This window comes from Nipponia nippon, unplaced genomic scaffold (assembly GCF_047370975.1).
Source record: "Nipponia nippon isolate SJK-2023a ecotype South Korea unplaced genomic scaffold, ASM4737097v1 scaffold_6, whole genome shotgun sequence".
Lineage (NCBI taxonomy): Eukaryota > Metazoa > Chordata > Aves > Pelecaniformes > Threskiornithidae > Nipponia > Nipponia nippon.
In genome coordinates, this window is record NW_028262380.1 from 73,037,313 (window position 1) to 73,047,678 (window position 10,366).

General features: G+C 39.3%; 1 long non-coding RNA gene across 7 annotated transcripts in view; it reads left to right on the plus strand.

Moving 5' to 3' along the window:
• LOC148051560 (uncharacterized) overlaps nt 1-9,998 on the plus strand; it is a 46,870-nt gene extending 36,872 nt beyond the window's left edge. Inside the window, exons 3-6 of one of the 7 annotated variants that reach the window (XR_015699823.1) lie at nt 368-407; nt 3,099-3,238; nt 5,403-5,796; nt 9,927-9,998. This is a non-coding gene — a long non-coding RNA (uncharacterized LOC148051560). Of the gene's footprint in view, nt 1-367; nt 408-3,075; nt 3,239-4,835; nt 4,944-5,402; nt 6,970-9,926 lie in introns of those variants that run through there. The other 6 variants (XR_015699822.1, XR_015699821.1, XR_015699827.1 and 3 more) reach the window with 6 other exon arrangements.
• Nucleotides 9,999-10,366: the final 368 nt, after the last annotated feature.

Consider the following 10,366-nt stretch of genomic DNA (forward strand, 5'->3'; position numbering starts at 1 on the left):
AAAGATTTAAACTGCAGGAGTCCTCAGGGAGAAGCAACATCATAACCCTCTCTTTCCTTCTCTTCTACTCCTTTTCCAAATATCTGTGTCATGTGCACTCAAATTCTTAGGAATTCATGCATTTGAAAGAGTAATAGACTTTTCTGTATGCCAATAACTGCAAAAACATGTAATTGCAAATGAAGAAACTGATACATAAAGGTTCAATGAGTTCTTCAAAGAACAAATGAAGCTGGTGTTAGTCATTATGTATCATTGCTTATATGCACGGAAGTGGGTGTATCTATATCATGTTCCCATTCCTAAATAAATTGATAGTTAGACATATTTAACATGAACAGCTGTAAGTGCAATATTTATATTTTAGGGTTTTTTGGTGAAAATCTGCACATCAGACTTCTACAAAAGTAAGCACAAGATAATCCTTTTTCATCAGAATTAGTCATAATGATTGTGAAGAGATCTGAATTTTTACATTGCTCCTGCCCCTGTTGTGAGTTTCTTATGGATAAGCTGATAGTTTCAGTTTTCAAAGATGTCAGGCCAGCATTTTTTATACCAATGATTAACAGCAGTTGTTCTCTGGGAGCAATTATTTTTATATTTCATCAAGCGTATAAAGGCTTGATGTGCCCTTAACTAATCTTCTTGAGGTGAAAACTTCTTTTGCTTTTGTCTAAAGTTTTGAGTATTTTAAAGAAAAATCCTCTAGCTGTCCATTAGAATGAAAAAATGCTTTGTCAGCATTCTGGGATGTGTTTTGATTACCTTTTTACCTTATGATTGCATTAATATTGTTATAATTATTTTAAAGCAGATTTAGGGTTCTGCCTTTCAAATCCTGCTTGTAAAAAAAAAAAAGTGTACCACTCTAAGGAAGGTCTGGCATGTTTTTGATGTAACTAAGCCTATCATCCCTTGGGTAGGGTATCAGCTTAGGGTAGTGATTTGGACGTAGTTTCACCACAGATATAAGATGTTGTGCATAAAAGTTCATAACTGTCTGTGGTAGACTACTTTAGGACTGTGAGTAAATCATTCATTCTATGTTTTGATGATCTGAATGCTTATCTGTCCCAAATAAAATTGCGTTTAAGCAATATATAAAGAAATCATGCTACCATTAGTTGAAATTTTAAAAGTAGTTGTATTATTTAGTTCAAAAATATTCTTCTGTTTCAATATATTTTCAATGTCTTTCCTGTTCCATAAATGTTATGAATTTGACTTTAAAGCAACCCAATGATAAAATATTGCTCAGAACAGAAAGGGCAAGGTTTAGGGAATACAGTACTTAAAACTTGTGATTCAAGAGGAACACAGACAGTAACTTGAGGTCAGGAGTCATTTGAAAGGCATTCAAAATTCAAGAAGGGGTGAGTAAGAGTTAGATTTGAAAATGAGAGCATTATTCACTTCAGTAGTATGTCTAAAAAAGATTTTTCTGTTTTAAGGTGGCTCATGTAGGAGCCTAAACGTAGTAGGGTTAAAACTTAATTTTTACTTTTGTATTGAAGTATGGTGTATAGCGCACAGGATTAATGTGGAAGTTTCTTGCTGGCTCAAACTGAGCAGAGTCCAAAAGCAGTGACAAGAGTAAAGTCTAAAGGTATTCTCCATGATTTCCTGTTTAAAACGACTCTTTGGGGTAGAATGGGAGCAGACTATAAGAAAGGTATCAGAAATATTTGGGATAATGTCATTAACATAACAGTAAATAAAAATGTCCATTTAGATGCTCATTAAAAAAAAAATCACTAGTTTACAAGAATATGAAAGATCAACTCTTGCCACACCTCTTGATATCTCCTCCTAAAATATGAATCACTGATCTCTTGTTCCTTGCTTTTACTTCAGCAAAAGACAGGGAAATCCATAGCATGTCGTACAATACTATTTACTGAACTGGGGTGTGTGAGGAGGGCAGGGAACTGGATAAGAGGAGCTCACAGCCAAGGGATAAGATTGGAGTTACAGTCTAGGCTTAACAGTGTGTATGGCAACTAATCAGAATGCCTGGGTATGTCCAGGTATTAGAATTACAGTATCACTTAAAACTGTGAACCACTGTCTTCTGGTGGATGCTGCCTCTCTCCTTCTAGTCTTACCTTCCTTTAAATATACTTAAATGTTTAAATTTACCATCAGTAGCCTCCTGTTTAATCATGTGGAGATCGGCAGTCTAAACAAGTTCTGCTAGGAAATCCATCTCCCAGCTGAACTGCTGAGTGAATAAAAGACTTGGCTCTCATTTTGTTAACGCTGTTTATTATAACAATACCATACTGTTCACTTCAACAGACCAGTGAAGGATAATTGTTACTTTCCTAGCACAGTATTTGTCCTGATTTAGGGAAGGAGGAGTAAGAAAAAATCCACCCTGATCTGAGACCTGCAAACATGTTCCCATGTAGGAAACAAAAATGTTTTTCTTCCTTAGTCTTTAATTTTGACTGTCTTAATATTAGCTAAGAAGTAATTTCTTGTTTGAAATACAGGATTTTGGGTTTTATTTTGAAAATGTTCAAATGTTCTCATTAACTTTTAAGCTTCCTTTCTTCTCCCTGCCCCAGTTACACTGACAATAGCATTGAATTCAGTCTATTGTTCTCTCATTTTAGGAGTTTTTTCATGAATAAATATCTTCCTGAGGAAGAAGACTAAGATTTACCAACCAACTCCACTGTTGATACCTATATCTCTCTATTTCTTTCCATACCAAGAAGGCAATTTCATCATAATTGCATCAAAATGTGCCATTTTATCAAACAAGCTAGTTCTACTTGTTTACTCTTAAACATTTAATCATGTTCAAGAAGTTCTGTTATTTGTAAGCTTCATCCACCTTCTATAACAGGAAAAAAAAGTCTAAAACTAGAATTTCATCATTTATTTTAAGCCATATTACTGTGATAACTGGTCCACAAGTGGTCTGGGATATCAGTTTTGTCCTCAGCATCCTTAATTATATGGCTGTCTAATTGGTTCTTCTTATCTAAACATCGCAACACAGATTATCATCAGTTACTGTCTCATTAATACCACCTGGTTTGATACACCGTGATATCTGTGCAGTCAAGTTTTCTGTCTACGTATAGGATGCAAAGCTGTGTAATGGTCTTCAATGAACACTACAGAAAGGATAACACTTGGAGAAACTGTTACTGGTTTGATGGCCTTTATTTCAACAGCTCTTTGACATTCTTCTGTGAAGACTGCTGCATTCGGGAGGACAGAGGTAGGGTTTGCTTTGGATGTTTTTGTTAGCATCATTATATTCTTAGTTTCTTTAGTTAGTGGATACTAAATTCTTGGCTCTCAAATTGAATACACAAATTGCAAGTCTGAGAAAACGAGGCTGGAGCTGAAAATGCTTCCCTGCAGCCCTGTGCTGAACAGGTTTGGCAAAGAAATTAATCTATGAAAAAAAGCCTTTTTCTGAAATACTGTTATTCTGAATCAAATACTTGCTTTTATAGTGCTGGAAACAGTGTAGTTTGCTTTTACTTTTTGACCTTCTTAGCTGTGCTTGCATTCTTTTACCTTTCTTTGTGAACTTAAAGAAAAAGACGCTAATCTCCACTTATACCAGGTTATGATAAACCAGTATATATTTTATAGACTAGTTTGGAGAAATGTCTCAAATGTTTCTTTAATTTGTTTTACTGAAACTATATAATTTTGTTTCGGCTCTACACCCATCCTCTAAGAAAGTTAAAAGCATTTTGAGTCCAGAACTGGGGGATCTTTCCTTTCTATATATTGGCTGCTCTTCGAGGTGTAAATGAGTAAATTTCGGGCTTGACTGCTGACAACTTTTCCTGTAGGTAAAAGTTCATAACTACAAACTCTTGAAATAGAGACCAGAAACCATAGTCTTACACAATTAGGAAAAAAAAATAAATCTAAGTTTTCCATTAAAAAGGAAAGCATGTCCTTTCGGGTCTTAGAAAGCATTGAAACAGTGGAAGGTGCAATTACACATATAGGTTTTTAGGGGACTTTTGGAGGAAAATCTCACAGCTCAAATGGAGCCTTGAAGAGCTGCAATCCTTTTACAGAAAAGGCCCAATGTATGCATAGAAAAAGACAAGAAGTATTCCTTGTTAAACAGAGCAAGAGCAAAGAAATAAAGCATTCTCTGATACCACTGTGTAAGTTGCCATTACATTATGCTTCAAGGAATGTCAGCAGTTGAATGGAAGGAGAAAATTGGAGGAGATAAAGATGGCAGACCATAAGAATTGTGCATGAAGTGAAAACTGAGTGAGTTGGTTGAACAGGGAAATAACTTCTCCTAACCTAATGCATTAAAGGAGGAAAAAAAGTCTGAACTGTGTCTGTGGGCCATGAGGCTTTTCAGGCAGCAGAGCTGCTATCACCTGTTTTATCCTTTTCTCAATCTAGATTTTAAATATCCCGTTTAAAACAAAATATTTAAAAATGGTGTACTATACGTCTTAGCACCAAGGTAAAAGTAGAAGATGGATTTTCTTGCTGTTATCTTGGCAGCTCTGCTTGTTACAGCTCTGGCTGTGTTTTCATGTTAGATGACTATTTTGAGACTGCAAAGCAATGTGGAATGAAGACATAACTTGCCTTTCGCAAAAAATTTTAAGCTAAGAACTTGACACAAAATTTTAAAATAAGATCTTGAAAATTGCAGGCCACTCCCAAATTGGAAGAATAAAGAGAAAATATCAGGGCATCTTTCATTAGTTTGTCAGAATGACAAATAACTGGTGTGGTTTTTTTCTTTTTTTAAAGGAAAGTAAGAAATACAACTTACACTGCTCTTTCAAGTGTATCTTATTTACTTCTGCTCTTTCTTGCAGGTCAAAATTAAAATTACATTGAACAAGATATTTTTGTCATGAGCTAATGGCCTGGATAATCTTAATAAGAAGTGGTAGCAGTTTAATAAAAATAAATGGTCTTTGTTCTCCAGTCTCTGAACGATTGAAAGGAGTAGAGGTGGTCATTTCAGTGCAATTCCTACATAAACTAAAAGTGAAAAAAATATGGTAAAACTAAAGCAATTTATAGTTCACCTTAGAGAAAATATTTGTCAAAGCAGCATCAAAGTCTGCAGTGTCATGAACTGAAACTGAGAGAGATTCCTCCTGAGAGAGTTATTATATTTTAAATGTCTTTTCTCCTTCATGCCCTCTTTGAAATACTTCACTTTCATAAAAGCTATAGATCCATATTTCGTTCCAGGGACATGCAACCTGATGTCCATCAAAAGCTTCCATTTTATAGATTAAAAGTAGAAGTTTTGGAACAGGACACCTGTTTGTTGGTTTTGGTTTGTTGTTTTTTTGGGTTTTTTTGTTGGTTTGTTTTTCCCAGTATCTGTGAGGCTTTAGTTTTCCTTTAGTTCTTTGCATCCTGTATTTTAGTTACAGGCACTCTGGAGCAAGGACCCAGTTTAGCTTCCTGCTTGCCCTCTGCTTGACTGGTGGTGTGCTGCGGGTTGACTGGTCTCTGTCGTGACGGCATCCTCTCCAAGTGCATGTGTGTAGGATCGATGTAATTCCAGAAGGCTCTGGAGCAGTGCTAAGAAGAGCTTATCTGTTTTTATGGGTTCCAAAGAGACATCGTGTGTGTGTGTCTGTGTGTGTATTTTTATATATGTATATGCATACAGTGTGAAGATGACTAAAAATGTATTTGCATTTTTTTAGTACATTTACATACTTGAGAGAAGGGGATATGAATAACTGAAAGTGCCCAGGCTTTTGAAAGCTTCTTCCTTGTTAGCCCCTTGAGCTGCAGAGATGGACAACAGTCAAGGTACTCTACATTGTGTTGTGACACCGGCTTAACCTTTGGTGCTCTCCCGTTCATTCTCAAAAATGTCCAAAGTGGCGTCTCCCTGAACACAGGAGGAAAGGAGGTGCTTGGTCACAGCTCTGGCTCTCACCACTCCCACCTCTCCCAAGGGATCACCTGTAGCACTGTCCCGCCGGAGTTTGCCTGGGTGCTGCTTTTCTCTATCGGAGCCATTGCTCTGCCACATTTATTTTCTCTCCTATCCTCCTAATGAACAAAATAATTTCCAATTAGTGTGTCTGATGCTGGTTACTTGATTTCCTCAGCAGGTCATGTTTTGGACAGTTTGCTGCAAGCACAGGTATTCCCAATCTTAATTAAAGGCAGATGAATGCAGCTGAAATCAGCAGTTTCAGTGAGTTCCAGTTTCAATCTGCAACACTGTTTTGGCTGCACACAGAAGAATCAGTTTATTTTAATACTCATTAAAGCTAAACTAAGACAAGGTCTAGATGTTGTGCTCAGAAGATATAGGCAGTATTACAGGGAGAGAGGCAACAGGACAGTATAGATTTTAGAGCTCTTCATGAAGATTTTAGTTTCATAAAAATGTATTGAAATTTATAAATGCCAGTTTAGAAGCTTTTGTGTACACAAATTCTCTGAAACACACATCCTTCTTTTTCAAGAGCATTCTGGCTCATTAGTTTTCTTTGTACTTAAACTGTTTATTCTGGGAAACATGTATCTAACTTTTTTAATTATTGTGAACTACCAGATTGTCAAAGGTTGCTAGAATTTCATGACCAGCTTTGAGTAGCATTTCAGCTTTTAAGCATTTAAATGCCTGAACTTAGCATTAAGATTTTTTTTGTCTCAATTCCGTAACACACTCCTCTTTTGAGAGCGGCCAAGTTCACATTTTCATCCAGAAAGCCAGAAGTCTTCAGAGAACAGGTGAAACTTGTTCTTTGAGGTGACTAAATTCGCATGAATTTGAAAGAGTTTTTTAAACCTTTGCACTTTAACCCAAATCTAGCTCTCAAATTCAAACTTAGCCCAATCTAATTGGAATTTGGATCAGACAGGTGTTGCTGTCTTTAACATTTTTATTTATGCATAAAGCTCTCTTCCCCTTTGTCTTGTTTTAATTAAAATGTAGTTTTGAATAAAGCATTTTTACCCCATCCTGAGGCTGCACGTTGGAAAAAAAAAATAAACTGAGACACCACTATTTCCAGTCAGTTTCTTTAACTGAAGCTGGTCTGTGAACTTTAACTAGTCAGTTAAAGAAAATGTGCTAAGTCTACAGCATTACTTTAACAAGGTGTAGTTTCTAGCTTTACATTTCCTTTCCTTCCTTTAAAACAAGGAATATCTTGGTCTGACCTGTGTTAATTTCTCCTGGGAAGTCTGCAGCTGTGTGATTTACATGTAGACCTGTGTGGCTTCCTAACAGCTGCTGCCTGAAAAACACACAAGTTCATAGTGGCCTGCAATGACTTGTTGAACGGTGCATTAAACCATCTGAAGAAGAGGTGTTTATGCAAGCCAGTAATGTTCAGTGTGTTGCCAGCTCTAGTTTTAGGGAAATTATTGTTGCAGTTTGACACATCACTGTGTCGTGTTGTGGTGGGTTCACCCTGGCTGGATGCCAGGTGCCCACCAAAGCTTCTCTATCACTCAGCTGGACAGGGGAGAGAAAAAAATAATGAAAGGCTCCTGGGCTGAGATAAGGGCGGGGACATCAATCACAGGCAAAACAGACTTGACTCAGGAAAATTAGTTTGATTTATTACTGATCAAATCAGACTAAGGTAATGAGAAAATAAAAACTAAATCTTAAAACACCTTCCCCCCACCCCTCCCTTCTTCCCAGGCTCAACTTCACTCCCCATTTCTCTACCTTTTCCCCTCCAGCAGCACAGGGGGACGGGGAATGGGGGTTGTGGTCAGTTCATCACACACTGTGTCTGCTGCTCCTTCCTCCTCAGGGGAGGACTCCTCACACTCTTCCCCTGCTCCAGTGTGGGGTCCCTCCCATGGCAGACAGTCCTCCATGAACTTCTCCAGTGTGAGTCCTTCCCACGGGCTGCAGTTCTTCACGAACTGCTCCAGCGTGGGTCCCTTCCATGGGCTGCAGTCCTTCAGGAACAGACTGCTCCAGCGTGGGTCCCCCATGGGGTCACAAGTCCTGCCAGCAAACCTGCTCCAGTCTGGGCTCCTCTCTTCATGGGGCCACAGGTCCTTCCAGGAGCCTGCTCCAGTGTGAGCTTCCCATGGGGTCACAGCCTCCTTCAGGCATCCACCTGCTCTGGTGTGGGGTCCTCTATGGGCTGCAGGTGGATCTCTGCTCCACTGTTACCTCCATGGGCTGCAGGTGGATCTCTGCTCCACTGTTACCTCCACGGGCTGCAGGGGGACAGCCTGCCTCACCATGGTCTTCACCAGGGGCTGCAGGGGAATCTCTGCTCCAGCACCTGGAGCACCTCCTCCCCCTCCTTCTTCCCTGACCTTGGTGTCTGCAGGGTTGTGCCTCTCACATATTCTCACTCCTTTCTCCAGCTGCAGCTGCGCAGTTTGGTTTATTTTCTTTTTTTTCTTAGCTATGTTATCCCAGAGACGCTACCACCATTGCTGATGGGCACAGCCTTGGCCAGTGGTGGGTCTGTCTTGGAGCTGGCTGGCATTGGCTCTATTGGACTTGGGAAGCTTCCAGCAGCTTCTCACAGAAGCCACCCCTGTAGCCTTCCCGCCGCTACCAAAACCTTGCCACAGAAACCCAATACGCTTGTTTTATTGTACTGTAATTTTAGAGCCAGATTTAAAGAAGGGAAGCATTTTGGTACAATTAAGTTTTGTGCCTGTAGTTGCTGTAGGTATCTACCTGGCCTTTAGCCAGCGAGCCTCTTAAAATCTTAATATAGTAAGCACTGGCCTAAATAACTGAAGTTCTTTCTTTTGGTGAAAGTAGGATTTACACCATCACTTCATTGTGTCAAATTCATTTTGATTACTCTAGGCTGACTGGCCTAATGTGTTGGCTACTACTGAAAGGCCAAGTGTCTGTGCACAGCTCCATGCTGTGCAGTATGTTGCTGTTGCAAGACTCCCTTCTCTGGAAGGAAAAAGGCAATTTTATGGAGGTTTGAATTGAGGTGACTATCTTGCTGCCAGTATCTCTAGATCACCTAGAGCAATGTGGAGAGTTTTGTGGCTGAAGGACTCGGAGGTAGATTATCAACTTCTAAATTATATCCTTACTTCTGAGAGCCCCAGGTGCCTTTGGAGACTTTATAATCAGTTATCTACCTCAAACTCCACTTACTGCCTTTAGAATGGTCTTTCCTTTTCTATTCAAAGGTTTTATAAGATAAGAATTGAGATAGAGATAAGAAACAGAGAGATATAAGGGGTTTAATTGGTTGCTAGTTTCTAGTGTTCTGTATTTCCATGTGTATTTATAATGATGTCTCTTAGTGCTTACTAAGGGGAATATTTACTCTCCTCCTCCTACTCCCACTTTCTGTCAGAAAGCCAGAGTATATTGGCTCTACAACCTTGAAATATAATAATTTGATAAATTGACTGTTTAGCCAATACTACATACTCTGCAGATGGTTCAAAATATTTGTGGTATCACTCCAGAATAAATCAGTGACTGAGTACTGGCTAAAAGCTCAAGCTACAAAAGTCACAGTGTGCCCTAACTCTTGGACACTGCATTGTCTATTGAAATTCGGATACCCACATTGCTGAGTAACCTCACATTGTGCGCTGGAAGGTCCCTAAGACTGTGATACAGAGGCTGGGGTGGGAAGGTGTCTGAAGCTAACCATTAGGAAATGCTGGAATGAAAAGTTAGGGTCCAGCTTCTCAGTGTACTGCACCCAGCTGTGCTGGAGGATCCTAACAACAAAGTGCCCCTTGGATTTTGTGCCCATTTATCCCCCTTTTCATTGCAAAAAGAATCATCTGCATCCATGGCCTAATGTCCCACTGGAGTTTATAAAAATTTCAGTCTTATTTGGTGGAGAATTCAAAAGTTTTTTGCTTCCACTAAGAGTATCCCAACACCACAGTCTATGGTATTCTGGGAACCATCTGCCTTGATTACTTCTTCTAAAGCTATTTTTAATCTCTAATCAAAGATTAATTATGCCAAGCTTTGGGCCACGAAGACTGTGGAGGAGAGAAAGTGCCTACAGCACTCACCAAAGACATGGGAAAATCAGGTACAAGTCAGTGCTGTGATTTACAGTTGGGATTCGGCAGCAGGGATGCTGAGATAAGCGCTGAAACACCACACTGAGGCTGTGAAGCTGCCATGTGCCATCGTCTTTTGCAGAGGGGATGTACTTTGCCAAAATATCACTTATGCTTCCCAGATGGTGTCTTTCTACCTGTGCTGGCACCTACCCAATGGTATCTGTCAGTATTTAACTTGGAGTGTCGTACTTTAACTCTTGTCTCTCTGAAGCATAGATCGGTGTTCTGTATGTGCCTCCATATCCCAATTTTGTTCAGATTTGCTAGGGAGAGTGCTTCTGGGGGTTTTTCTCTTTCACCTGGATGTGTATCCAAGATTAAA